Below are 27,138 nucleotides of genomic sequence, written 5' to 3'. Positions count from 1 at the left end.
CGTTTTTAAACCATAATAATTTTTTAATAATGGGATACCTATCTGTTGAAAAGTTTTTTTTTTTGTTCTTATTTCGATTTAAGAATTTGTCACTGACAGTTGTTTTCTTAAAAAAGAAGATGAAACCCGTTGAAAAATTTAAATTCATTTTTTGAAATTGAAATTTTTTAATTTTTGCTAAATTTATAATTTTTTAAAAAACAAATCTATTGTCTTTTGAAAATTATTTTTTGATATCACTCTTATGAAAAAGTCGAATTTGATTTATTTTTTGAGGTTAAAAAGAACGTCAATCTGAAAATGGCCTTTATTAACGTACATAATAAAAAAATGTATGACCCATATCTCTATATGATCCATTTTGGCTTTTCATTCTGGCGCTTGGTTTATAAATAAAGGATTTCTATTTTAAATTTTGATAAAATATCCTAGTAAAAAAAATGTGTAGGTAAAAGTAACTCATTCAGATTAAATTTACACAGATAAGGCAAAATTAATATTAGAGAGAGGTTTAACTGTACTTTATTAAAAGTAATAACTTATATATATTTTATTTTATCATAATAAATGTATTTTTTCTAATTATAGATAAAATTCGATTATGTTGATAATTTATCAACTCAAAGTTATATTTGCAATGCAATATTATTTTTATTTATTTTTTGTTCTATAGCATATAAATTCTCATTTAGAAATCTTATATATTATTACCCTAGCAAGCTTTTTTCTGTCCTACACTTATCTTTTTTATTTCTTTATCAAATACCATGATTCACCTCTCATTTTCAAGCTTATTAGGTTCGACGAAAAATATACTCACGGTCTAGAAAAGTACCGCTTAGGACAAAACACGCAAGATTAATAAAAAATATCATAAATTTAAATAATAAGTGTTTATTAGGAAAACATGCTGGTTTTTACAGATGCTATCCTTATCCTTTAGGCATTTAATTACTATTTTTAATACATGTTCTCTTAATATTAATTTAAGAACTTTTGACTTCCTCACCGCTTTTCTACGTTATTTGTTGGTTGTTGTTTTTACCCACGGGTTACGGGAGCGGAATTCTTCACGGTTCGAGCTAGTATTATTTATTTTATAATAATAATCAACAGCACTGTTTTTGTACGTGACATTTTGCAAATTTTTAAACAAACTAAATAAAAAAATACATTAACTTTAGTTGCTTATAAAAGGATTCAGTTGTATCAGTTTTTTTTATTTAGCAAGAGTTAAGCTTTCCGCTTCTGAATCCTTTCTGTAATGGTTTCATCTCTATAATAAAATATTATTTTAGCCGTCTGTGAAATAATACAATGTGTATAAGGCTGTAATTCTGAAAACGCTCATATTTTTTAGATTTTGCTCAAAACATTTAAAAATGAAAGTTCCCGCCAAAATGTGATTTATGTATATGATTCAAGTTACGCATGCGCGTGCTATAACTTTATTGGATTTGTAACAGGATATTTACGGAAATTTTTCAAAGGGGTTTTTTGCATTTTATACTTCATCAATTTTAATGAATTTAGTGTCATTATGAAGATAATTTTCACCTCTTGAAGATGAACTGGGTGCATACTTAGTGTTGTCTACTTGAGGATACGAAAAACTTTATAGACTTAAATTTTTGAGGAGGAAGGCTTACTATCATTTATTTCGTTTTCTGGTTCTTGTTTTAAACTACGGAACTACCAAGCACTGATAAATAAGCGTAACTTAATATTTTCTTAAGATAATTCTATGTGTTTTTTTTTTCTTCTAACCAATAAAATAAACAAATAATAAAGACAACTTTTCTCTAATACAGTTAATATTAATCGTTTTGATATATTAAATTACTAATCAATGACTCATTACTATATTTATTTAATCTTTTTTTGATTGATAAATTAATAAAATTGAAATATTGATTAAGTATATTAAAAATAAAAAAATTATCGAAGATCAAATGAAATGTCCGACGAACAATTTTCAATTAAATTATATTAATATTTACAGTGAGACTTCTTCTATGTAATATTACAGTGGCCACAAATCGGGAACCTTAAACCGCAGTTAATAACCTGTATCAATTACTTCAGCTAAATAGAAATATACTTGATAAATATACCTTTTGGAATTTGAAATCTAAATGAGTTCCAAAGATTACAAAAATATAGTTTATATTATACGATTAGATCAGTACTTTTCGATATACCACCGAAAATCTCTCCAAATTTACGGATTTCGAGCAATATGACAGAAAATACTCAACCAATTTTTAAATGAGTCTGATTTTTGTATTTTTTTGGTAGAAAATCGTTAAAAATTTGAGAAAATTTAGTGAATAAGCCTAAAAAAATGCAAAAATCGCATTCATTTGTTGATTAAATACAGAATTTGTGTGATAATCGTCTAAAACAAAAATATTTCTCAATCCTAAATCATTTAGTAATATTTACTAAATACTATTTTCTATTAATACGTAATTGTATAATTACACATATTTTGTTAAAGAAAGAGGTTTAACTGTACCATTAAATATAAATTGTATCATACTTCTGGTTTGTAAATAATTCCAAGCACCACCGCTTCAGAAAATAGGTCACTATACCGGATCAATAAATACAATTTACGCAACATTTTTTGGGGTAGGTTGTTCATATGATACGTTGGTGGTAGTAACAATGTTGACATCACGATTGGCACGTAAAATAGGTCAACAACATATCCTTAAAGCTCTCGTTCACAGAGTATAGTCTCCAAAATGTAGGTAATATACAAACGCAATTTATAGGTTATGTTTTGATTTGTATTTAGTACATGAAACTACCATATTCAGATGAATAGTAAATAACAGATATTAAAGCAGTAGCTAGAGATATTTGAGTTTGGATAATGTGAGGACCGCATTTAGTCAATTGATTCTTGTTAGTTAAGCTTATTCGCACCGTGCGTGAGTTTTATTGGAGGCGTTTCCATGGTAACGATACACTACTTTAATTATTATAGAATTGTATGGATGCATATATAATTGTATGGATTGCATTTATGACTTACAGTGAAAATTTAATATTATTGTCTCGCAAATTTAAATAAATAATTATGATAATTTATATTTGAAAAATAGTATTTATGCAATTTGATTTCTTATTTTCACAATTTTTAATGCATTAAGTTTAATTAATTAGTGTTTTTCAATAATTTTAATTTGCCACTTCTATAAGATTAGCATGTAAAGAACTGCAAATTAGTCATAACAGCCTCCTTTATCGCCAAAATTTTTCACTGGAAGCGCTCTCATCGATTTTATTGTCCCTACCATGACTACACACACGACGAATAGATTAATATTCCAAATCTTGCCTGAAACTACTCTATTGGTTCAACTTTGACCGTTTATGTTTATTCTTTTCATCAAAATTGAAAATAAGGTACAAATAATTGTAACCCTAAATCCATAATTGCTTTGGTGCTCGTACTGCCTTAAAAATGGCCAACTTTACCCCAAAAGAGGTCTTTTTTACGTGAAATGACCCTAAAAAATTAGCTTAGCTTTACTTGGGTCAAAAAATTGACATTTATCTATTTCTGAGGAGGGGTTATAAAAAATTGGACCAATAGAATTTCTGGGAATATTAATCGACAAGTTTTTCTGAGCATTTATCAATTTAGAGAGAATGCGGCCCTTACATTTTCCAAACTCAAATACTCCAGTGCCTGCACTATGTTCCCCAGATGTAAATATTGATTTTCAGTCCATATAATATGCTGCTGTTAACCGCTCAGTATGTGCTCTCTGTATTTGATGAGAGATGACCTAGTTTACCAGAAGTTATTCGTTGTTGAGGTACACACTTTTTATTATTTATATAAATGGGATTTTAAGGTGATTCGAAATATTTTATTATAGAAATTTCACCAAAAGTTCGACAAGTCAAGCCAAGTATTTAGGGAGTTAAATATTTGAAGAATCCTTATCCCTATAAATTATACATGTGAAGATAAGGATGTTGGTTTTTTTTTTTGTTATGCTTTCACTCAAAAACTAATGAACGGATTGGAATGAAACTGAACAATAATGTAGCTGATACATTAGAATAACACATGAGCTATAATTTATAAAATATATTTAAAAAAAATATTAAATTTAATCTGACATTTTACTGCTCTATCTATGGTTATCATTTTGAACCATTCTGGAAAAATTTTAAATGGTAAATGTAAATCATGCCCATCTTTTCTGATATACTCAATAAGTATGATTGAAAACTGCATATATTTTAGTTGTGTAAATCAATCCCTTCGAGTGTTATGGAAGGGGGATAAGTGAGATCAAGAGAGGTGGAGGCTATAAAGCGGTGGTTTTTTACTTTTAAGTCCAGTGAAGCGGGCGGGTCTCAAACTTGTTCTTAGCTGCACCCCGCGGTGTTACCTGCAATTAAAAGAGAGTGGTGTTACCTGCTATTAAAAGAGATTTTTGTGTAAATTAATCAAGTTTTCTTGAGAAAAATGCGCTAACAATCTATTTCACGAACTTTTACAAAACCCTTTAAAAAAACAAGGTTCCTGTATGCTATCCCATGGGAACCGTGCATTTTCTTCGGCATAAAAATTTGCCTATGCCATTTTCTGAACCCTAAACTACCACTACCTATGTAAAAATCATGTCCATCCCTTCTTACTCTCAAATTTATCCCACGGGAACCATTCATTTCACTGGGATAACAAGTTTTAATTCACATAAAATTGCTATGAATCGATCGATTACGGGTTCCTTTTTTCTTGGAAAATTCATTTCATAACGTAATTTTTGATTGATGTGTATACAAAATCGAATAACCTTAAGTATTTCAAAAAGTAAGTACCCATATTTGTATTACTGGTGCGGTAGTCCATGATGAATATCTCTCTCTAGCTGGTCGACCTCACTACTCTCATATTGGATTGGACTTCACTTCAGGGTGTTGTTATATTTATATATTTTGTGAGAGATCACTACGAGTATTATTTCTACCCATAAATGGAAATAAATTTATAAAAGTTATACAATAAATCATTTATTTGTTTATAATAAAATCACCATCTGTAATGGTAAAACTATATGCATTTGTATTTAAAACATCTGTATAGTGAAATATTGATTCACTTCGTCAGAGATACCTGGTGATATATGCTCTTAAAATAATGTAAAGGATTTTGATGAATAAAAAGCCACCAAAAATTTATTTAGGAAAAATACACACGCTTTCTTGCCAAAAACTTAAACAAAAACTAAATAATTATCCATAAAAATATATAAAATATTGATAAAAAGTATTAGTATCAATAAAATTCATTAATATATTTATATATATTGAAAAATAAGGCCACTACTGATACCATTTTCAAAAGAACGATATTGAAAAATGTTTTTTTTTTGTTTGTTTGTTTTCCTGTTATCAGTGGTGGATTTAAGCGTTCGTCAAAGAAGTAATTACATCCTAGGTCCCCTTAGAAAACTCCTCTAGCAGAATCAGCCTTTTATTTTACATTTATTTAGGTATATTGAATGTAAACACGAAGATTTTGTAATAGGGTATTCCACTATTGAAAAAGTACTTCAAAATGTTGATTTTGCTAATAAAAAGCCTCAAAAAATTTATTTCGGAAAAATACACACGCTTTCTTGCCAAAAATTTAAATTAAATTTTAAACCTTTTTTAAACTGTCAAAAACGCGGGCATCCAATTTGATGACGTAATATAGGTATCACTATACGAAATAACACAAATAAGTTTGACAGATATATTCATAGACATCTGATTATAATAAATATAAATACTTATTATCTATATATATATTATACCCAGTTGTCTATACTGAACTAACTGATGGTCTGTGACTCATACCGCTATGACATCACAGCAGGGCTTACCCGCGTTTTAGATCACGTGATATACAGTTTAAAAATTACGATTTTTAATTTTAATATTTTAAAAGAAAAATGTGCTTTTATGACTCGAAATCAGAATATTTAAGTATATTTTTACATAAATTTTTTCAAATTTCATGATTTATTTTTGACTAACGATAATACCCTATTTGATATGAAGTTTTGTTTTTTGAAAAAAGTTAGCAGGAGTTTTTGTTATGGATGATTCAAGGGTAACCCGGTGCGATATATTCGAAAATTTCATTTGTCAAAGATATGGTTGAATACCTCTAAACTAATATTATTAAGAACTACTTATTCCAATTTATTACCGCATGCATTTTTTGCATTTAAACTTTTGTTCTATCTGTTATGGTTTAGAAGATAAATCCTACGAATCCAACACTTAGTTGATCTATGTTGCTCATTTCTCGATCTCAAATTTTATGTTCTCAGCAAGCTATAAAAATTTCAGTTCGATATCTCTTCTCGTTTTTGCTTTTAAACTTTTGTTCTATCTCTTATGGTTTACAAGATAGGTTCTACGGACCCAAGACTCAATTGACCTATGTTGCTCATTTACGAACTCAATCTTCATTTTTAAGTCCTCTGCACGCAATACAAATTTTGCATACCCATACAAAAATTTTGTATCATTAATATTTCTAAGCGTTACAATCTTGAGACTAAAATCAGTATAGCTTGATATTTATTTCATATATACTGGGTATAAAAATAAAAATAGGCTAAATATTTTTTATTGATAACAAATACATTTTTTTTTCGCTTTTAATAAGTGTTGTTAGTTAGTAGTCAGCATTAAAAATTTAAAACAACATTGATTGTGACCATAAACTCCTAGCACTCATTGCGCATACAAAACACATTCTTTTGTTTGTTTATCTAAAGTAGTGCAATCACGGTATCTACCTGGTGAAAATATATTTATGTAGATTATTCAGAGTGCCTTGAAATGTGTTTACTACGCTCTATTACATATAGCTTAGCTCAAAATAAATCGATTTGGTAGAACTTGCCCTAGTAAAAAAATTGCTCCGTTTTGGCGCTATATGCTCTTGAAGTTGTAATTTTTAAATCGTTTTTCTTCCATAACTCTAGAACAGATAGCACAATTTTGATGAAATTTGGTGTGGTGATACTGTTTTTCATACAAAATAACTCATATCAACCTCAAAAGTAATATCAATTCATAGGCGTAGAATGTGGAGTTTTTGGTAGCTAAAACCCCTCTAATTTTTACTCCAATAGAGATAAAGGATTTTAAGTATGGGATCAGTGGCGGATTCACCCATATGAGCATGACGAGCATGCCCATTACCTAAAGTATATTTGTAACTTAACAAAATCTTGGCCAGGGCGTCATATATTTTGTAAACATCTCCTTTGTACGAATGCACCAGATCGATCATGAGCGGGTTCATACTCCGATTCGCATTTGGCCGATTTTCGGGTGCTGTGCCATGCTCATCACCTTCTTTGAGCTGGTAATAAAAGTGGATATTTTAAATTTTTGTCGCTGTAATTTTCGTGAAAGCCTTTTTAAGTGGATACAGTGATAGGACAACCTTAAAATATATTTTAAATAACAAATATTATTTTTTTCAAACAATAAAAATAAATATAATAACTATTTTTTTTTGTGTTAAACAATTATTATTTAATTTTTGTAATACAATTAATTTAAATTTTAAATGTTACGTATACAAAAAGACAGACGGACGGACAGCCAGACAGACATTAGTACCTATTTAGTTTATAAAAATTAAATGTATGTTACTTAAATAGATGGTTAGAATATTATCCATAATTTTAATATAATTATAATTCATAATAATAATAATTATATTATTATTATTATTTAAAATTATGAAATTATACGTCCTTAATTCTTTTAACATTAAAAATCAAATATTTTTTTTTTAAATATAGGATCCTTATACACAGGATTCTATATTTAAAAAAAAATATATAGGATCCTGTGTCCAATTGTGTCTTCCCTGTTTTCTAACTAGTTGAAAATGATCTATTTAAAATTTTGGGTGATAATGTTAAAGTTAAGGGTACCTGACATTAATGGCTGCAATTATAGTATACTAGCTTGATACCCGCCCGCTTCAATGGGCTTAAAAGTAAAAACTACCGCTTTATAACCTCCACCTCTCTTGATCTCACTTATCCCCTTCAATGTGAAATAGTCATAAGTCATTGAGTATTTCAGAAAAGATGGTCATGAATTGTTTACTATTTTAAATTTCTACAGAAATCAGTAATTTATGGTACAAAATGATGATCATAAATGGAGTGGTAAAATGTCAGAATAAATTTAATTTTTTTAATTAAAAAAATTATATATATTTTAATAAATTATAGCTTATGTGTTATTCTGAAGTAGGAGTTGTATTGTTGTACAGTTTCATTCAAATCCATTCGCTAGTTTTTGCGTGAAAGTGTAATCGACAAACAAACAAACATCCTTACTTTTACATTTATAATATATAGGGATGATCGATTAATTCGTAACGGTTTAAAACAATTAAGGCTCACCTGCTTATTTATAAGTTTTCAAAATAAAATTAAGATATGGGTTTAACCTATTTTTTTAAATAGGTCTCTAATAACATCCAATTATAGGCACGTGGCCCATCTGTTTTTTTGTAAGATATTTTTATTATTATTAATTTTTTTTTTTTTTGGTTGGAAATTTAATATACCGTCATCATTCGTCAAAACATATTTAAAGCAGATGTTAAAAATAGCACAAAATTCGAAATGATGACTAATTAAGTGCAAACAAATAGAATTTGAATGACAAATCGAAATGAAAAATATTATGATGTTACAAGAAAAAAATAATGCTTAACCTATATAAAGAGTGTCCTCCAAAATTAACGCAAGCCTTGAACGTATGAACATTTGCATGGTAAAGTGTTGAAGAAGAAAAGAAAGGGTGATTTTTTTAAATGTAGGACTCGTCGAAAAAAACGGGTTTTGACTGTTGGGCAAGGTTTTAAAAAAGTTTTAGCAGCTATATATTATGGCTTCGTATATATTATGGTGGAAATAGGAATTTAGCTCCATCAAATGAGAAACGATAAATTTTAAAAAATTCAGAGAGAAATTGGACCATGATAGACCGCTCAAATCTTGGAGTTTAACATTATTGGGTTTCTTCCATGAAGTTTTTTTGAAATCGTGAGGTTTCTGACAACAAGTCTGCGAACACTCACGCCTTGAGGGAGAAAATTCCGATATGAATCATTAATATTCAGCTACATTTATGCAAAACGGTCAAGAAAAATTTCACCAAAAAAAACTCTTTGTGCCATAAAGATCGTGGAATATTACTTGATATGTTATAAATTTACAATTTTTTATTAAAAAACTTGTGTTTTTTTTTATCAAAATTATTTCTTGCGTTAATTTTGGTACATCCTTTTTAATCAAAGACAGATCTAGGCTTAAAAATAAAGTCTGTAGAGTCCAGAATCCAGAAATAAGATTGTCGTTCTTAATTCTAGGCCATTGTAGTGTAATATTAAGCAAAAGTGATGACCATAACCGAGATATTTGAATGGATAAAATTGAAAAGCCATCAAGCATATGCATCCATTTGGAAGGGCAAATTAATTCTGAATGAAATCATTGCAGAAATTGCCCATATAAATTGGGACGACACTTATTTGTGGTATTGCAAGAATGATTTAGTCAAAATTCAATCAGAGATGTATAAATTTACAAACTGGGAGGCTAGCATGCACCATGACCACTGCAGAAGCTGTCACATGTTGACTTGGAGAATTATTCTTCCATGACTTCTTAGAGATAAACTGTTGGAAGCGTAAAATCTCTTCTGCTGGTCTTGAACAGGTGTCCTTAAGTGTGTCCCATATAGATTAAGACGCTAATGTCCACTACAATTACAGAGTGCTGCATCAATTCAGAAGATTCTTTTACAGATTGAATCTTAATATATTCTTGCATATTGTCCCATAAAATAGATAGTAAATATCTCATGTCAATCATTTAAAAATATTTATGAAAAAAATATAAAACAAATCATTTCAAAAACTTATATAACAAAAAAGAATAAAATGATTAAAAAATATTAAATAATACCGTTTTTTTTGTAAAGAATTTTTTTTAGTTAAAAGTTGATTGACTGATTTGAATATTAAAGAGGGGACAGACATCATCAACAAACAAACAAATTCTAAATGAGCAACGTAACCAACGTTCGTTCGTTTGACGTTCTTCAATCGTTATGTTATTCAATTCATCACACACATAAATATTAAATATTCTTTCCTTTTACAAAAATCATTGTTCAATACACTTTAATTATTTTTAATTATTATTACATTTTATTCTTAAGATGGTAAAACAAAGTACTTCTTATACCTATGTACATTTGAATATAATAAGTAATGTGATATATATAGATTGTTCCGTAAATCGTGCGAAAAATTTATCTGATTGTGTTTCTTAAAGTTGTACGTGCACCAAGGCAATTTTAGACTTAGGGTTTGAAATTACTTGTACCTTATTTTCAACTTTGATGATGAATTTTGTTATAATTTCATGATTGTAGACGAAAATTTTTTTCGATATCTACCTTGGTTTTGAAATATCGAGATGAAAAATCGATCTACCTAGGTTACATTTTTAGAAAATTTCGTTATATCCGTGTTTTCAGGAAAAACTGAAACAAACTGCAAAATAAGACTCTTGCTGACATCTATTGGTGTTTAACGTAGTTAACGAAATAAAGTAGATTAGCGGGACATTCAAATTAGTATTTGTGTGTAAACATTTTAAACGGTTCTTATATTAGTGATAGGTTAGGTTAGGTTAGGTTAGGTTATATTGGCTGTCCACGAAGGACACACTTAAGCTATAGACCTCATTGTGATATTAGTGATAAAATTTGTGTCTTTTTAACTTAATACCAAGGTTCTAATTAATTTCAATTAGAACTATATGGTAAGTAGCTTAGGATTTTTTTCCCGTATACGTTTGAGTCATAGTTCTATCAATTGAACCATCAATTTCCTGCATTTTCAAAAACCATCAATTTCCGGCGTTCTTCAACAGAGACCACTTATACGAGTTTATGTAGTTTTGCACAATTTTAGTAAATCTAACTCACCTGGTTTACTCGACTGAAAAGAAGGAGGAGTGTTATAAGTTTAATGTGTCTTTGTATCTGCATGTCTGTCTGTGACATCGTAGGCCCTAAACTAATGCACCGATTTTGATTTTTGTTTGTTTAATCGAGAGTGTTCTTAGCTATGTTTCAAGTACGAGATTAGGATTCCGTACCCAAAACAACTACACAAGTGGCGATGATCTTTAAACGGCTGAGTAGATTTTCTTGTAACATAGTTAAGAACACTCTTGATCAAATTATCTTTCAAACAAACAAAAAATTAAAATCATCTCATCCGGTTAGGAGGTACGATGCTATAAACAAATCAATCAGATTTGATGTCGGAGATTTCTTTCAATTTTTAATTTAATATGATTGTTTTTTCGCATTATTTAGATAACACCCGTTATATTTCTGTTTGTATTTATTTAAAATGTATGTGATGATTGATACAGTCCATCCATAGTTAGTTAGGTCTTCATTATTATTATAACAATACTAACCAACGAACAACAATTATATAGGTATAGTCGTGGTGTAATTCAACAAAAAGGAAATACTAATTATTACCAACAAGTTAGTCCAGGCCAAGCCAGGCTAGGCCGTTAATACAATCAAATATTATATTTATTTAAATTATTATAATAAAAATAAAATATATATGTGCATAAGTTTATACAGTGGTTAGTACAGTTTTCTCATACATGTTTAAAACATTGCTGGCTGATGCATATCTGTTACTGTTACGCCAGCCTGTCAGTAATCAGTATCATCTGATAAATTTGACGGGAATTCGACCGATAATCTTGATTTCATGTAAAAAAACGATTTGTTTAGTTAAAAAATTTTATAAATACATTTTTTGATTAACAAAGTTTCCAAAAATCACAAAAAATTGCTAGGTCATCGTGCTTTTTATTATTATTTTATCGTTCAAAGTTGGCTGAAAAAATGATGAATCATATAGGTTAGCCTTTTCAATTGGATATTTCTATATCAAAAAATCTAGAGAGTGTGATAAAAAATTATCTAAAATATTATGACAATCTTGTAGTTTATAATAAATACCATAAAATACAAGGTTGTCGATGATATAAAAACAAAATTTTAATTTAATTATGAGTTCATCGAAGATAAATCATTTGATCAACAGAGACGACTATAGTTAGAGTATTGATGATTGAAGAGAGATATCTATATTATCCAATTTATAAGCAGCACTTGTACACAATATATTATATATTTTTGTAGTTGCGTGGTATTGTAAATCCAAAAATAAAACATTATTTGACTATAAAGCATGTATTTAGTTTATATATGTATGTAACGTGCAATAAACCAAAACTTTTTTACAATACGGTAGGGAAACAAACGCCTTAATCAATTAAAAACTTTTCTGAATTAACTTCAACATAATTCCAAACTATAGGCTACTATTTTTATTCATTCGGTTTATGCTTGATATGAACTTGATCAAAAATACTCTCGGTATCTCTGACAAATATGCGAGTAAGTTTCAATTTGATTTTTATGATTTAATTTCGTTCAGTATGTAATATGTATATCATATATGTAATAAAATTGCCTATACACACGAGAAAGTAAATTACTGTTAATAATTTGTATCATTTATATATTATTTAGCCTGTTTTTAGTCACGGATACCGTACTGCGGAATTTCTCACAGGTCGACTAACTTTAATTTATTATAATTTTACATTAATAAAACATGTAAAAACAGTTGTTGTATATTTAATATGGTTTAGCTAGTGTAACAGATACACATATATCGCGTGAGTAAAAAAAAAACAATAATATTTTTTTCCTCTGCTTTTTAATTTGATAAATCAATTTAATAAATATTCATATATATATTTATTACAGCATAATATTATTGTCACTTACAATATGTATGTACAAGATGATGTAATTATTAATTACTTATGTAAATTACATTTTTTCAATTATCAATTATATTTATTTTGCTTCTTTTAATGTCAAGGTATTATTCTTTTTTTCTCTATTTTTAAAATTATTTCTCATTATTATTGTTTATGGATTAATTTTCCTGGCTGTAGTTCATTCAACAGCACTTATTTTTTACTGTAATATATTTTAAATTTTATTTTATATAAAATTGGTTAAATTAATTTCTATACCATGCATATGTATGTAATATGCAAGGTATACTAAGTTTAGTCCCAAGTTTGTAACGCTTGTCCAGTCCATTTCCGGTTGTCCGTCCGTCTGTGGGCACGATAACTCAAAATCGAAAAAAGATAACAAGCTGAAATATTTACAGCGTACTCAGGACGTAAAAAGTGAGGTCGAAATCGTAAATGAACAACATAGGTCAATTGGGTCTTGACCTATGGGTCCGTAAGACCCATCTTGTAAACCGTTAGAGATAGAACAAAAATTTAAATATAAAAAATGTTCCTTATTAAAAAATAAATAACTTTTGTTTGAAACTTTTTTCCGTAAACATCACTGTTTACCCGTGAGGGCGAAAATTAGGCGTAAATTTTATAGTATGTATTATATAAATTGTATACGTATGTGCAATGTGATCATCACTATTTATGAATGGTATTTCAACAATTAACTCAATCAATTGTTTGTTTTCACTTGTTCACTATCAAGAAGAAATAAAAAAATGGCCGCATCTCGATAAACAGGATACGAGTTAAGATTGAATGATTGTAGATTAATATTACGTATTTGATTACATTTTTTTATCTAGCCTGAAATTAAATCATTAAGTATTTCTATTACTCCAATCATCTTAGGATTTCACTTCGGTATCTAACGGAATAAGCTGAATCTAATGGAATTTTATCCTCAATTTTATAATAAATGTTAATACGATTGAAGTCAAAATAAACGAGATATTCTCAAAAAATTGATTTTCGTGACCTTTGACCTTGAATATCTAAGGGCGCCCACCAAGTGACCATATGTGTACAATTTGACAGATACTGTGAATAGTATAAATTGTAAGAACACGAAAGAATCAGTGTGCAGTCCACCACCAAATTAGCAAAGAGTAACATTCATAATAAGAGTAATCACGACTAACTAATTCTTACTGATGATGACTACTTGGTAGTCGAAATATGTATTTGTAAAATAGAAAAAACTGATCTAGGAAATTGGGGCAAAAATCGAAATTTATTTCGAAATATCCTAGAGTTCTCATTTATTATCTTCGATAATATTTATAGTACTTTCTATATCTAGTACTTCATTGATAGTACTTTCAATTAAGTTTTTGGCTGAGTAAAATTATCTTTACCGGCCTGAAGTAAATACTACCCGGCTGGCTATCAACTTTTAGTCTAGACCGGAAATTCCATTTATTTAAAAAATACTGTATAAAAAAAAACAACGTTTTATCGCACATAAAATTGCCACAAACTTATTTGTGTCTCTTAAGGATATTCCCAAAAAATGAGTGTATGAAAATCTTTGAGACTAGCGTTTCAAATTTTGAGAGGGGATTGTGTTAGAACTTGGGAAAATTAGACGAAAATTAATAATAAATTTTTTCGATTATATAAAATATATTTTTTTTTCTCTAAAATCTTACTTTATAAAAATGCAAATAAAAATTGTTTCCTAATAAATTATTTCATGATTTTTTTCTAAGAACAATTTCTTCATCAAGTGTTAGAGAGGGTAAATAATTGTGGACTATCGCATCAGACACCATATGTGTGACGTATTTTTCTGTGGATTTTAAACACTCATAAAAATGTCTAAAACCACTTAAATAAGGTATGATTAATATGGCTCTTATAAAAAAAAACGTAAAGCTATAAATAATTGAATTTATCAATAAAAAAATTATACAATTTAAAGGAGAATGATCACGGCATCCAATGGCGAGGTTAGAGCTATGGTTATTTATATAGTTACCTATTTAATATTTGTACGTATTTGAGTCCCATAATCATGTGTTTTTTGAAAAACCCCATAAATTTTTTTAATTGAATGTTTTTCGGTAAAATTATGATGTAATAGCTTTGAAAAGTTACTGTGATCGTTCCACCTTTATTTAAAAAATACTTCTTCTTTATAGTTTCTAAGAAATTTAAAATTTTCAATACTTTAGAAATTTTTAAAAACATACCTACACCTAAATTATTCATTAATTCAAGGAATATACAAATTGAGAACCGTATCCTAACCATTTATGGCAGGCATGGGCAAACGTGGCTTACAGAAGTCCCTCGGACTCCTAACTTAACAACGAGTAAGACAGAGAGACAACATTTTTTTTCTTCCAATCTTACTATTAGAGAAACTGAAATAGGCAATACGTAACGAGTCGTATACTCGTCTCGCTTCCTCCTCTATGAGCAATTCGGACTTGGATAAAGAGACACACAATAAAGTTGTAACAATCGTGACTTCGACCTAAAATAACTCGTCCATGGCTGATTTTTTAAAGTCGCTATGTAAACTACTGAACTTTTTTCTTTTTCAGTTTTTATTTAACGCAGTCGGTTTTTTTGAATTTTTTTAATTATAATTTGCCTATTCGCACCGTGCGTGAGTTTTTTTGGAGGCGTTTCCATGGTAACGATACACTACTTTAATTATAGAATTGTATAGATGCATATATAATTGTATGGATTGCACTTATCACTTACATTGAAAATTTAATATGATTGTCTCACAAATTTAAATAAATAATTATGATAATTAACATTTCAAAAATAATATTTGTGCAATTTGATTTCTTATTTTCACAATTTTTAATGCATTAAGTTTAATTAATTAGTGTTTTTTAATCATTTTAATTTGACATTTTCCATAACATTAACATGTAAAGAATTGCAAATTAGTCAGAACAGCCTCCTTTAATGCCAAAATTTTTCACTGGAAGCGCTAGCATCGATTTTATTGTCCCTACCATGACTACACACATAACGAATACATAACCTAATTATTTAAACGCCGCAGATTAATAAACATACAAACAAACACGCACACTTGACCAGGAATGGAATTTTTTTATATTCATTTATTTTAATAATAAAAAATAATAATAATTAATATGCAGAATCATCACTTCCGTTTTAACTGTAAATTCTTGTGGTATATTTATATATATATGTGTGTGTTTAAACAAAATAAAAATTTCCTAAGAAACCACCGCGAAGCATTTTATAGCACACGATATTTAATTATATTACTCTAATTAAAAATATTTATAAAATAATTAATACAATTTAATAAATATTAAATATTATGTATTATTTATTTTAAAAATAACATATTATGTCATAAAAAACTCACTGAAGTCTCTTTTTCTGCGCTCGCTATCTTATCAAAATTACAAACATTTGAAATAAAAAAATATTTTATTTTATATTTATTATTTTTTGCTGTAACATTTTTTTTACTGCCATATATAGAACGTAAAACGTATCTATACATATTCAGAAGCTATATGGAGGAGTTTAACCCGTGAGCATTTGCGTCAACCGCGCGTTAAATATTCTTTAACTTTGTAAATGATAACCTCTACATAATTTTATATAAATTTATTTTCTGATGCACTAGCTAATTAAAAATAGTTTGATTATTTTATTATTGAGTGATGTTTGAAAATATTAGAGCAGAGAAATAATCGAAAAAATTAAATTTATTTTGAATAATTTTACCTATTTCTATCTGACTTATATTATTTTTTTGCTTACATTTTTACTTTTGTGATGAGAGAAATTCTCATAATTTCTGAAGGACTTGAAAAAAATATAGTTTTAAAACTGTAGAAAGTTTCAACCATATATATCATTTGAAAAATAAAAGTTTTTTATGTTTAAAATCGAGCATGAGCAAAATGCTTATAACGCGAGTGCTGACGGGTTAAATCGTTATATTTCGAAGTAAACTTGAATGAAAATTGATCAGATTCTAACAATTAATACAAGTGACTTGTCCATTATGAGTTATTATCTCCATACAGAGGTTAAATGTCTTCCTCAAACCCGATTTTTTTTTGCAGTAATTTTAATCAATTTACATAAAGCTAATAAAATTGTTTATTTGATGATTTATGGCTTAATTTTTTATATATTTATCTGTCATATTGTGAGGCTTAACATGTTATCAATATATTTATTATAAAATAAATTATTTGAATTTTTTGCACTCGTTGGGGGTACTGAGAAAAAAATAATTTTAATTCATAAATTTTTATCTAATTTTAAATATATTTTAAAAGTTTATTTAAGTTCATTAAAATTATTTGGTAATTGAATCTTTCCTGATTGTATTTATTACTCGAAAAGAATTAAACCCGAACAAAACCAATTACAACACTGCCATGAAAATTTTTGTTATTTAAGGTGTTAGGCACGGACATCTCTCAATTACTTCGCCTAGTTTTAAAGCGAATTTAACAAACGACAAAAACATCTTTTATGATATCAAAGGATATTAATTGTTTTGTGTAATAAATAATTCAAATAATTATGGAATTTTATTTGAAATTGACATTATTTTATTTTATATATTTATTAATTTATTAAAATGCATTATAATCGAATATAATTGATGTTAATTGTTTTAAAATCAAAAATATTTGAGTTTATTGTTCTGCCATATTAAAAATATTTAAGAAGACAATGGAATTCTTTATTAATGCATGCATACTCTCAAAGTTTTTTTATTTCTTCCAGACAATTTATGATTTTTTTTTGTAATTTTTTTTATTTTAAGGATGTATGAGCATGACAACAATGTTTGATTTAAAGGCTCACAATTTTTGTATAGGCAGATTTTTACTCAAAGAATATGTGGTTAAAATTTCAGCTTAGGTATCCGTGCAAATTTTTAAGAAAAAAGTCATTAAAAAATCGATATAAAATACATTGGCTCTTATGGAGGAATCTCAAAAAACGACATATTTTGGAAGTTTTTGATAATTTTCATTTGGAATGAATGAAAACAAATTTTAAAAAAACTTTTTAATAGAAAGTAAACATATTAGCAATGAATTAGAAAAGAAAAAAACTAAGTGTCTCCGTCCATATAAGGGATGTAAGAGCAGGGTAGATTAAAGGTTGAAATTATTTTTATCTTATTTTCAACTTTGATGATGAATTTTGTTATAACTTTATGAATGTAGACGAAAAATAAGAATAAAATTTTTCAATATGTGCCTTGGGTTTCGAAATATCGAAAGCTGAATAATTAAACAAAATTTTCAATTTTCGATATTTCGAAAATAACGCCAGATATTGAAAAATTTTATTCTTATTTTTCGTCTTATATTGTCAAGTTATAATATAATTTATCATAAAAATTGAAAATATATATTTTTTAAATTTGTGCTCCCACTACCGTGCTCATACATCCTTAATTTGAATTGACTCATGAATTAATTGACATACATTTAATTTTCGGAATTATTAAAATTACAAAAATGTAAACTGAAAACTAAAGTTGTTAGCCTTTTCTGCCCAGATAAACTTTCCATAAATCTCCTAAACTATAAAATAATTTTCATTGTAATAAGTATAATATTAAACCTGATTATTAACACTAAAAATTTTGACTTTTTCACAAGAAAAATTGTTTTTATAACTGAAGACAAAAGATAATCTCGCGTGATCTAAGTATCGATTCCTTGTTAGATGCTTTAAGGATATTCCCAAAAAAGTGAGTGTATGAAAATATTTGAGACTTACTTTTCAAAACGTAAGTTTTACGTCTACCCGCATAGGGCAGACGATCAGATTAATAAAAACAAAATTGTGATAGATGAATTAACTCGAGAGCGTCAGATTAATATATGGTGTGTTAATTACATGAAAAAAATTTAAATTTCAATAATTTGATCACGCTCGAGTTACTACAGGTAACAAACTTTGCAAGCCTCCCATATCTTAATCTGACGCGCTCGAGTTAATTCAAATATCGCTATTTCGTTTTCACTAATCTAATCGTCTTTCCTACGTGCGTTCTCCCCTTATTTAGGGCTGATATTTAGTGGAGGTACTACGGAAGGTCCAAGGAACTCCCATATCTCAATCTGATGCGCTCGACTTACTACAAAAATTCCCTCTTGAGCTCCCCTACTAAAACGTGATTTTTTGGTAACGTCCTTAAAATTGGAATATAAAATTCAAAAAAAATATCTCTCCAAAATGCTTCTTGATGAAGTTCAAAGGTCAATATACATTTTTTGTTTATTTATTTATCGAAGCAAGTAAGAAATTTCATAATTTATTTTATGAAATCACACTTCTTCAAATCAGTTAAATTATAAAAAATAATTTAATATAAATTATTTGTACTTAGTTGTAATATATTGAATATATTTGAAGATGATTCATCATATTTTATCATTGAACGCTGAACAACTGAACAAGTATGGTGTAAATTAAAACCATTTTTGTTTCATCATAATCACAAGTCACAGTCACAGTCAGTATTTAGAAAAAAAATTATTATTATTTAAAAAAAATATAATATTTATATAATATATGATGTCATATTTAAAATAAATATTAATACTTTTCAATAATCTTTTAAATATTTATTGTAAAATTATCTGATAATGTTCATTTCATATGTCTGCACATCTTTTATACACATGGAATTCCATGTGTAAAAATTTGTACATAAAGAGATGGTGGATTTTCTTCGAAATAATTAGTTATTCTTTTTATTATTTGCAGCAGTTTTTTTGTTCGCAAAAAGTGAAATTAAAATTAAAATGATCTAAGCATTTTAAACTACTAATAAGACAAAAATTAGCCAGAGAGATTAGATATAGTATTTGACGTCATATATTATGTTTGACATAAGAACCCCATGCTATATTCTATTTTGCTAGAAAGAGATAGAAATAAATCTTTAATGACTTTTTGGCTGTTTTTATAGTTATTCGAAAAATATTTTTCTCTAATTTCTTTTTTTACTTCATTACTTTGGGTAAAACTATTAGCCGAAGTCCTTTCGCTTCGAACGTCTTTGTGTTCAGGACAATTAAGTCTGTTTCGCCACTATTCTCTCCCTATGCAATGATGAGATTTTAAACTGACTGCAATTTTACAGTTTGTTATTTTTATTTTGTTTCGTTGCTTAGGGTAAAACTATAAGCTGCAGTTTCGTTTGATATACAGAGTGTTCCGTGAGTCGATGGACATAGATTAAGAGCGTATACTTTGGCCAGTTTTGAGTCGAAAGTCCCTTTAATACTTTTGGCCAAAACTCAATAGTTATGAAGTTATGGGCACTATTGAATTTAGCCAAGAAAGAGAAGACATTGTTGAGTAAAGTAGTTAAATGTTTTATTAATTAAAAATTTTCCTTCGTCCACTATTAGAGGGACTATTTTTGATCATGTTAAGAATAGCTTCGTTATCGGAAAGTTCTTGCTGTACGTACTGCATTAGCTTTAGAAGAATTATCTATTTCTGTCAAATGACAATGCACATTTAAGAACACTTGTTTAAGTATTAGGATTTCTTCGATCAGGAAACGGCCGCTGATATTCCCGCACTGACGCTCTTGCATTTCTGTCACAATATGCGTAAATCAAGTGAATATCGGCATATTCTTACACGTAGCCATAAAATTAATACTGTTATCTTTGGGGGCATAATACTATCCAATAACTCCTTAACTGTTAGGTTTTTTACAAAAACATATAAGGTACTTTCGACTTAAAATTTTCCAAGGAATACTCTCTTAAGCTTTGTCCTTAGAGTCATGGGACACCCTGTATCAGTACAGTTTGTACTCCACTATAATAAGTTGACTCACAAATTTATCTAAATTTGATAAATAGATTAAATTTAGCGTAATAAATAATTGTAAAGTTCAGTATTACACTTGAAAACAGATTTTGATTAGTGCTTAGGATTCGATATGGAAAAATACTTAAATTTATTATTTATATTCACTTAAATGAATGTACTTAAAGTATTATCACATTAAAAATATTACAAATGTGAATTAGATAAGTCAAGAAAGTTCACTAACTTGTTTTAGGAGTGACAACGACAAGACATACAATAATAAATGTTTCAAGTGTAAATACACTTTGTTTTTGAATTCAAATGGGTGGTCTGTCTTACTTACTTTATTCATAATAAAATACTTTTATTGGGTACATAGATTACAAAATGTAAAACTTTGTTCTACAAATTAATCTTATCTTTAAAATTAATGTTTTTATGGAAGGGAATACTAAATGATATGGAGTGTCCAAATCCATGGACACTACACAAGAATACTCCACTTAAGGTTGTACAAGCGCCAACGCAATTTTAGATTCAGGGTTGAACCCTTATGTATTGAGTTTTGTCGAAATTGGAGATAATACTTTTTTTTTCTATTTTCTGGAATTTTTTTAACCCCTTAGAAAAAATAAAAAAAATCGACAAAATTTTTGTATTTCGAAATTTGATGAAAATCAGTAAGTAATTTTGGCCCATAAACTCCGAAAATCGTATTCATTTGCCGATCAGAAGAGTAGTTTCTGAGAAAACCGTCATGTAGGATCGATTTTTGACGTTATCTCGAAACCCATCCACCTAATAGTTAAATAAAGCCGATTTTTGTACTTTTTGGGTCGAAATTAACTTATGTTTTGAGTTTTGTCGAAATTGGAGATAATAAATTTTTTTTTAAATCGAAAAAACCGACAAAAATTTTTTATTTCGAAATTTGATGAAACTCAGTTTATAAAGTAATTTTGACCCATAAACTTCAAAAATGGTATTCATTTGCCGATTAGAAGAGTATTTTCTGAGAAAATCGTAATCTAGTGTCGATTTTTGGCGTTATCTCGAAAACTAGTCGTCCAATCGGTAAATAAATCCGATTTTTGGGTCGAAATTACCTTATGAATTGAGTTTTGTCGAAATTGGAGATAATACTTTTTTTCAATTTTTTGGAATTTTCTTAAAGAGCTCCTTAAAAAAAATCGAAAAAATTGACAAAATTTTTTTGTTTCGGAATTTGATGAAACTCAGTTTTTTTTTAGTAATTTTAACCCATAAACTTCAAAAATCGTAGTCATTTGCCAAAATTACTCGCCCAATCGGCAAATGAATACGGTTTTTCGTCTACATTCCTGAAATTATAACAAAATTCATTATCAAAGATGAAAATAAGGTACAAATAATTTCAACCACAAGTCTAATCTTGCCTTGGTGCTCGTACTACCTTAATAGAGATATTTCGAAACATCAAGAAAAATACATTTGAAAAATAATATTTGGCGATTATTTTTATCCAAGAAACAAACCATATATAAACGTATCTATAAATTAAAAATATATATTCAAAAAATATGATATTTGATTGATATTATATTAATAAATTGAATTATTAAAAATCTATATGAACAATACCAAATATGGTTAAGAAAATATTAAAATATTAATATGTATTATAGATGTGTTTTTGAAATATAAAAAAAAAATTAAAGTTATAATAATTTATCAAATATTGTATTACTCATTTATAACATTAGTCGCGAGGTATTTTGCAAGGTCATTTATAGCGCAACTAACTTTGCTAATGACTTGTTCTTTATGGTGTAGTACACTTAGTGGAATGAGAATAATATTACAGGAGTATTAAGATTATCTTTTTCTACAAACACTTAAGTGTAAATAGTGTATACACTAGGGTACAAAAAGAACATCCTCGTAGTATTGTGTGTGCATTCTACAAAACACACATACATTTAAAGGTAATATCATAATTGTGTAGTCATAAATAACCCTTATTATATAAAATGTAGAAATACAGTTTGCCCCCGAAATGATCGTATATAAAGGACCCCGCAATATTAGGAAAATGGCTGAATGAAAATTTTTCTAACCTACCCTTAAATGTTCTTTGGATCATTCTGACCAAAAACTCTCATGGCCACAAAGAATTTTAACAAATAGTTTTGAAGCTACGGGCGTTTAGGATCTAAAAAGTCAATTTTGATCCCAAACGATAAGAAATAGAAAATAAATAAACAAAATCGATCGAAAAATGGGTCGGTCCACACAAATCAATTGTAAGAATACATACATGCCACACATATATAACTGATATTCCCATATAATACATAATATACAATTTTGCGCTCTCACGGGTAAACAGTGATGTTAACGAAAAAATGTTACAAACGAAAAAGTTGTTTATTTTTTTATAAGAAACATTTTTTACATTTAAACTTTTGTTCTCTAACGGTTTACAAGATGGGTCCTGCGTACCCAAGACCCAATGGACCTACGTTGCTCATTTACGAACTAGACCTTACTTTTTACGTCCTAAGCACGCCATAAAAATTTCAATTTGATATCTCTTTTCGTTTTTGAGTTATAGTGATGACAGACGGACATACGACAGACAGACACACAACCGGAAATGGAATATTTAGGTGATTTTATGAAATACCAAAATTTTGTTCATCAATATTTTTAAGCGTTACAAACTTAGTTTACTTTGATATATTTCAGTTGCATGGTATAAAAATGTTTAAGGTTGTTCTATGTATAAAAAGAAAATTATGCGTGGGTCGAAACAATAATTAAGGTCTCTAATTTCACAATAAATCTAAATAAAATTTCATTGAAGAAAATATATTCAAATATTTCTTTTTCTATAAAAATTTTACATTGAAAAATCTTATTATTATTATACCACAAATGGTTATAAATGAATTATAATAAATCCAAATTTGGATCTAAAAAATAAAAAACAATTTTAATCCAAACACACTTTTCTACAACATAACTTGCTAGTCTATATTCAATTCATCCTTGATTTTATACATTTAAAAAAAGAATTAAGGTCAATTTGTATCATTCATTTATGATTTTTATTTTTATCTGAAGAGACTGAGGTAGGTTAGTTGTTAATTATAATAAATTATTGTTATTATTAATGCACATGTGTTCAATAATAATTAAACTGACTTTAAGGTAGTTTAATTACAAAGATCTGCAAAAGAAAATTTACCTACAGTATTGTAAAAAAGTTTTGGTTTATTGCACGGTACATACATATAAACCAAATATATGCTTTGTAGTCAAGTAACGAGTTATTTTTGGATTTACAATTCCACGCAACTACAAAAATATATAATATATTGTGTGCAAGTGATGCTTATAAATTTGATAATATAGATATCGCTCTTCAATCATCAATACTCTAATTATAGTCGTCTCTGTTCATTAAATGATGGATTCTTCGATAAACTCACAATAGGGTATTATCGTTAGTCAAAAATAAATTATGAAATTTGAAAAAAGTTAAAATTTATGTAAAAATATACTTAAATATTCTGATTTGGAGTCATAAAAGCACATTTTTCTTTTAAAATATTAAAATAAATTTTTTTTTTTAAGCCTCTTGTCAAGTTAGTGTAAATTCTTTTTTTATCACATTTTAAAGAAGCTATTTTCACGAATGAAGTACTTAAAGTCAACTTAAAATAATTAATATTTTTCATTATTTTTCTGCTATTTTTATAAAACAAATTTTTCATTATTGAATGTTTAAAAAATACGTGTGTTTTTCATTTTCGATTTAAATAAAAATTGATTGTTTTTATATTTGAATTTTTAAATTAAATATTTTTCAAAAAATTTTGTAAATCAGAATTAAATTTTGAATTATTTATTTAAGCCATTTAGAAAAATTAATTTATTGAATAAATAATAAATATTGAAAACGCACCAAATTCGATTCCAATTAATAAAATATTTGCATTTCAACACTTAGCGACTTTTTCTATACAAAGTCTTTAATTTGAAGATATTGATGGTTCAATCGTGATCTGATTAAGAGAAAGTTCGCATATCGATTTTTCCCAAAATGCGAGACATCGGGAATAATCAAAATATACATACCGGTAGGGAATTTTATGTTTATCAGGGTATTTTTTCTAAAATTGCACAGCTTTTAAGAAAAATTGTACATTGATGTTGATTTTTCAAAAAATATGAAAGAAACAAAAAGTTTATGTACAGAAATTGATCGGAATATCGAATAGCAAACATTTTCGGAAATATATGGAAAATCGCTGATTTACACTTTTTTATTCTACAGATAAAAATCTAAAACTTAACATATCAAAGATACTAAATAAATGAGAATTCAAGGATTCTACGAAATAAATTTCAATTTTTGCCCCAATTTCAAAGATCAATTTTTATATTATTTAAATACGTATTTCGACTACCACGTAGCTAGTCATCATCAGTATGATTTAGCTATAAATAGCGTATGTTAATTATTGCTAATTTGGTGACATCTGCGCATTAATTTTGATGTGTCAAAAATACGTGCCTCCAAAACTTCAATAAGTTTCACCTAACTTGATAAGATTAATGAAGCCTAAGATGTGCCTAAGATGATGAAGGTGTCGAAAATCGGCAAAACAATGATACACCTTTTTTTAGCTCCTAATATCCTATTAGCAAATCAAAAATTTAATTTTTTGTTCAGTTCGGCTAATGTACAAACGAATTGATTACATTTATTTATATGTAAAGAGTAAAATAGTTGATTTAGCCATAAATGGTAATGAAATTTTTTTTAAATATATTTCCATTTTATATATTTAAACATTGTGCAGCAGGTATTAGATATTTTAAATATGCATGCTACAAGTTTTATTTAAAGAGTTCTAAATATGGTATTAACTCTATTTAATTTAACTGTATATCATATTGTTATTAATATTAAGCATTCTGTGCTGGATAAGGTTCTTGGAGGTCAGCTCAATAGCTTCATCATAAATCGAATTATTCTGTTCATTCTGAAGCAATTTTTAAGAATACGAATATCTACACTTTTAATTAATTAGTATATTCAAAATTTTGGAAGCGTTATTATTGTTGACTCAGTCATGGTTGGGAGATACACATTGATGCCAGCGATTCTAGTGGATAATTTTGGCAATAAAAGAGACTGTTATGACTAATTTTCAATTATTTACTAAATGATATAGACAATGTCAAATTTTGATTAAACTGTCCACAAAATCCACAAAATTGCTGTCCACTGATATTCAACACTGTATATATAGGGTATTTCAACAATTAATTCAGTAAAATTGTTTATTTTCACTTGTTTAATGTTATTTTCATATTGAAAGAACCTCCAAACAGAATTATACAATTTTCCAAATTAATTTTCGAGGTAAAAACATTAACTTCAGAAAGTGAACATGTCTAAATGTAAACAAATTATTCTTTCTTTTAATATAAGTTTTTAGGCAAGCTTAAATTACCGTCATAATTATATTTTGACATCTGTTTATTGTCAAATTTTTTTTGACGTGTTAAATTCCATAAAAAAGTAGAGAATATTTTTAAAAAAAGGGTCAAGTTCTTTCTTTTCTGCATCGTAGTAAGTGCTTCGTCATCTAAAGAATTGGGATCAATGTCAGTATTACCAAACTTATCAAATTTAAATATTTGAACACAAAATATTTGTTTTTTATTTCGAAATAATACTAGAAATGATTAATATTTGCCTAGTTATCCTAAAATTAGGAATGAATAAGTTTTTTCAAATTTTCGAAAAAAGACTACCAAAATACTAAGTACCTTTCTCATTCTGTTATGTCAAAATACAAAATAAATCATTTTTCTGTTTTTCCTGAAAATCACATTATTAGGAAACTCGAATGAATACGGTAAGATAATAGCATACCCAAATTGGAAAATTGACTTCTATTTACGATAATCAACTCACAATATTAATGTCCAAAAAAACAGGGAAAACGCTTTTGAGTTAAATATCGCAAAAAATAAGAGATTGAATGTAAAATAGACCATGATTTTTCGTCTTAAGTTAATATTTTACAAGATATAAACTGACAAAATCTTAAGAGAAAATCTTCTTTATACTCTTTCAATGACCTATATATTGGTATCAGTTTTATCAAAATCGAACGAAATACGAGCCAAACTTTGAATTTTAAAATAAGAGCTTACAGGCTTGACGAAACTAGGGATTTTGGTTTTGTTTTTTTGGCTACGGAGTCCTAAAAACTCGCATGTCTATTGTCTACGTGTAGGATAAAATCATAGA

At 27.7% G+C, this 27,138-nt stretch overlaps 1 protein-coding gene across 1 annotated transcript in view; it reads left to right on the top strand.

Annotated features, from left to right (window-relative positions):
* The window catches only part of LOC123297356 (myophilin), a 33,897-nt gene that overhangs the window by 884 nt on the left and 5,875 nt on the right, over window positions 1-27,138 (top strand). The window lies entirely within an intron of this gene.

This window comes from Chrysoperla carnea, chromosome 4, assembly GCF_905475395.1.
Source record: "Chrysoperla carnea chromosome 4, inChrCarn1.1, whole genome shotgun sequence".
In the NCBI taxonomy this organism is placed as follows: domain Eukaryota; kingdom Metazoa; phylum Arthropoda; class Insecta; order Neuroptera; family Chrysopidae; genus Chrysoperla; species Chrysoperla carnea.
Note: the sequence above shows the minus strand (reverse complement) of the source record. Positions and strands in the feature narration are given on the sequence as shown.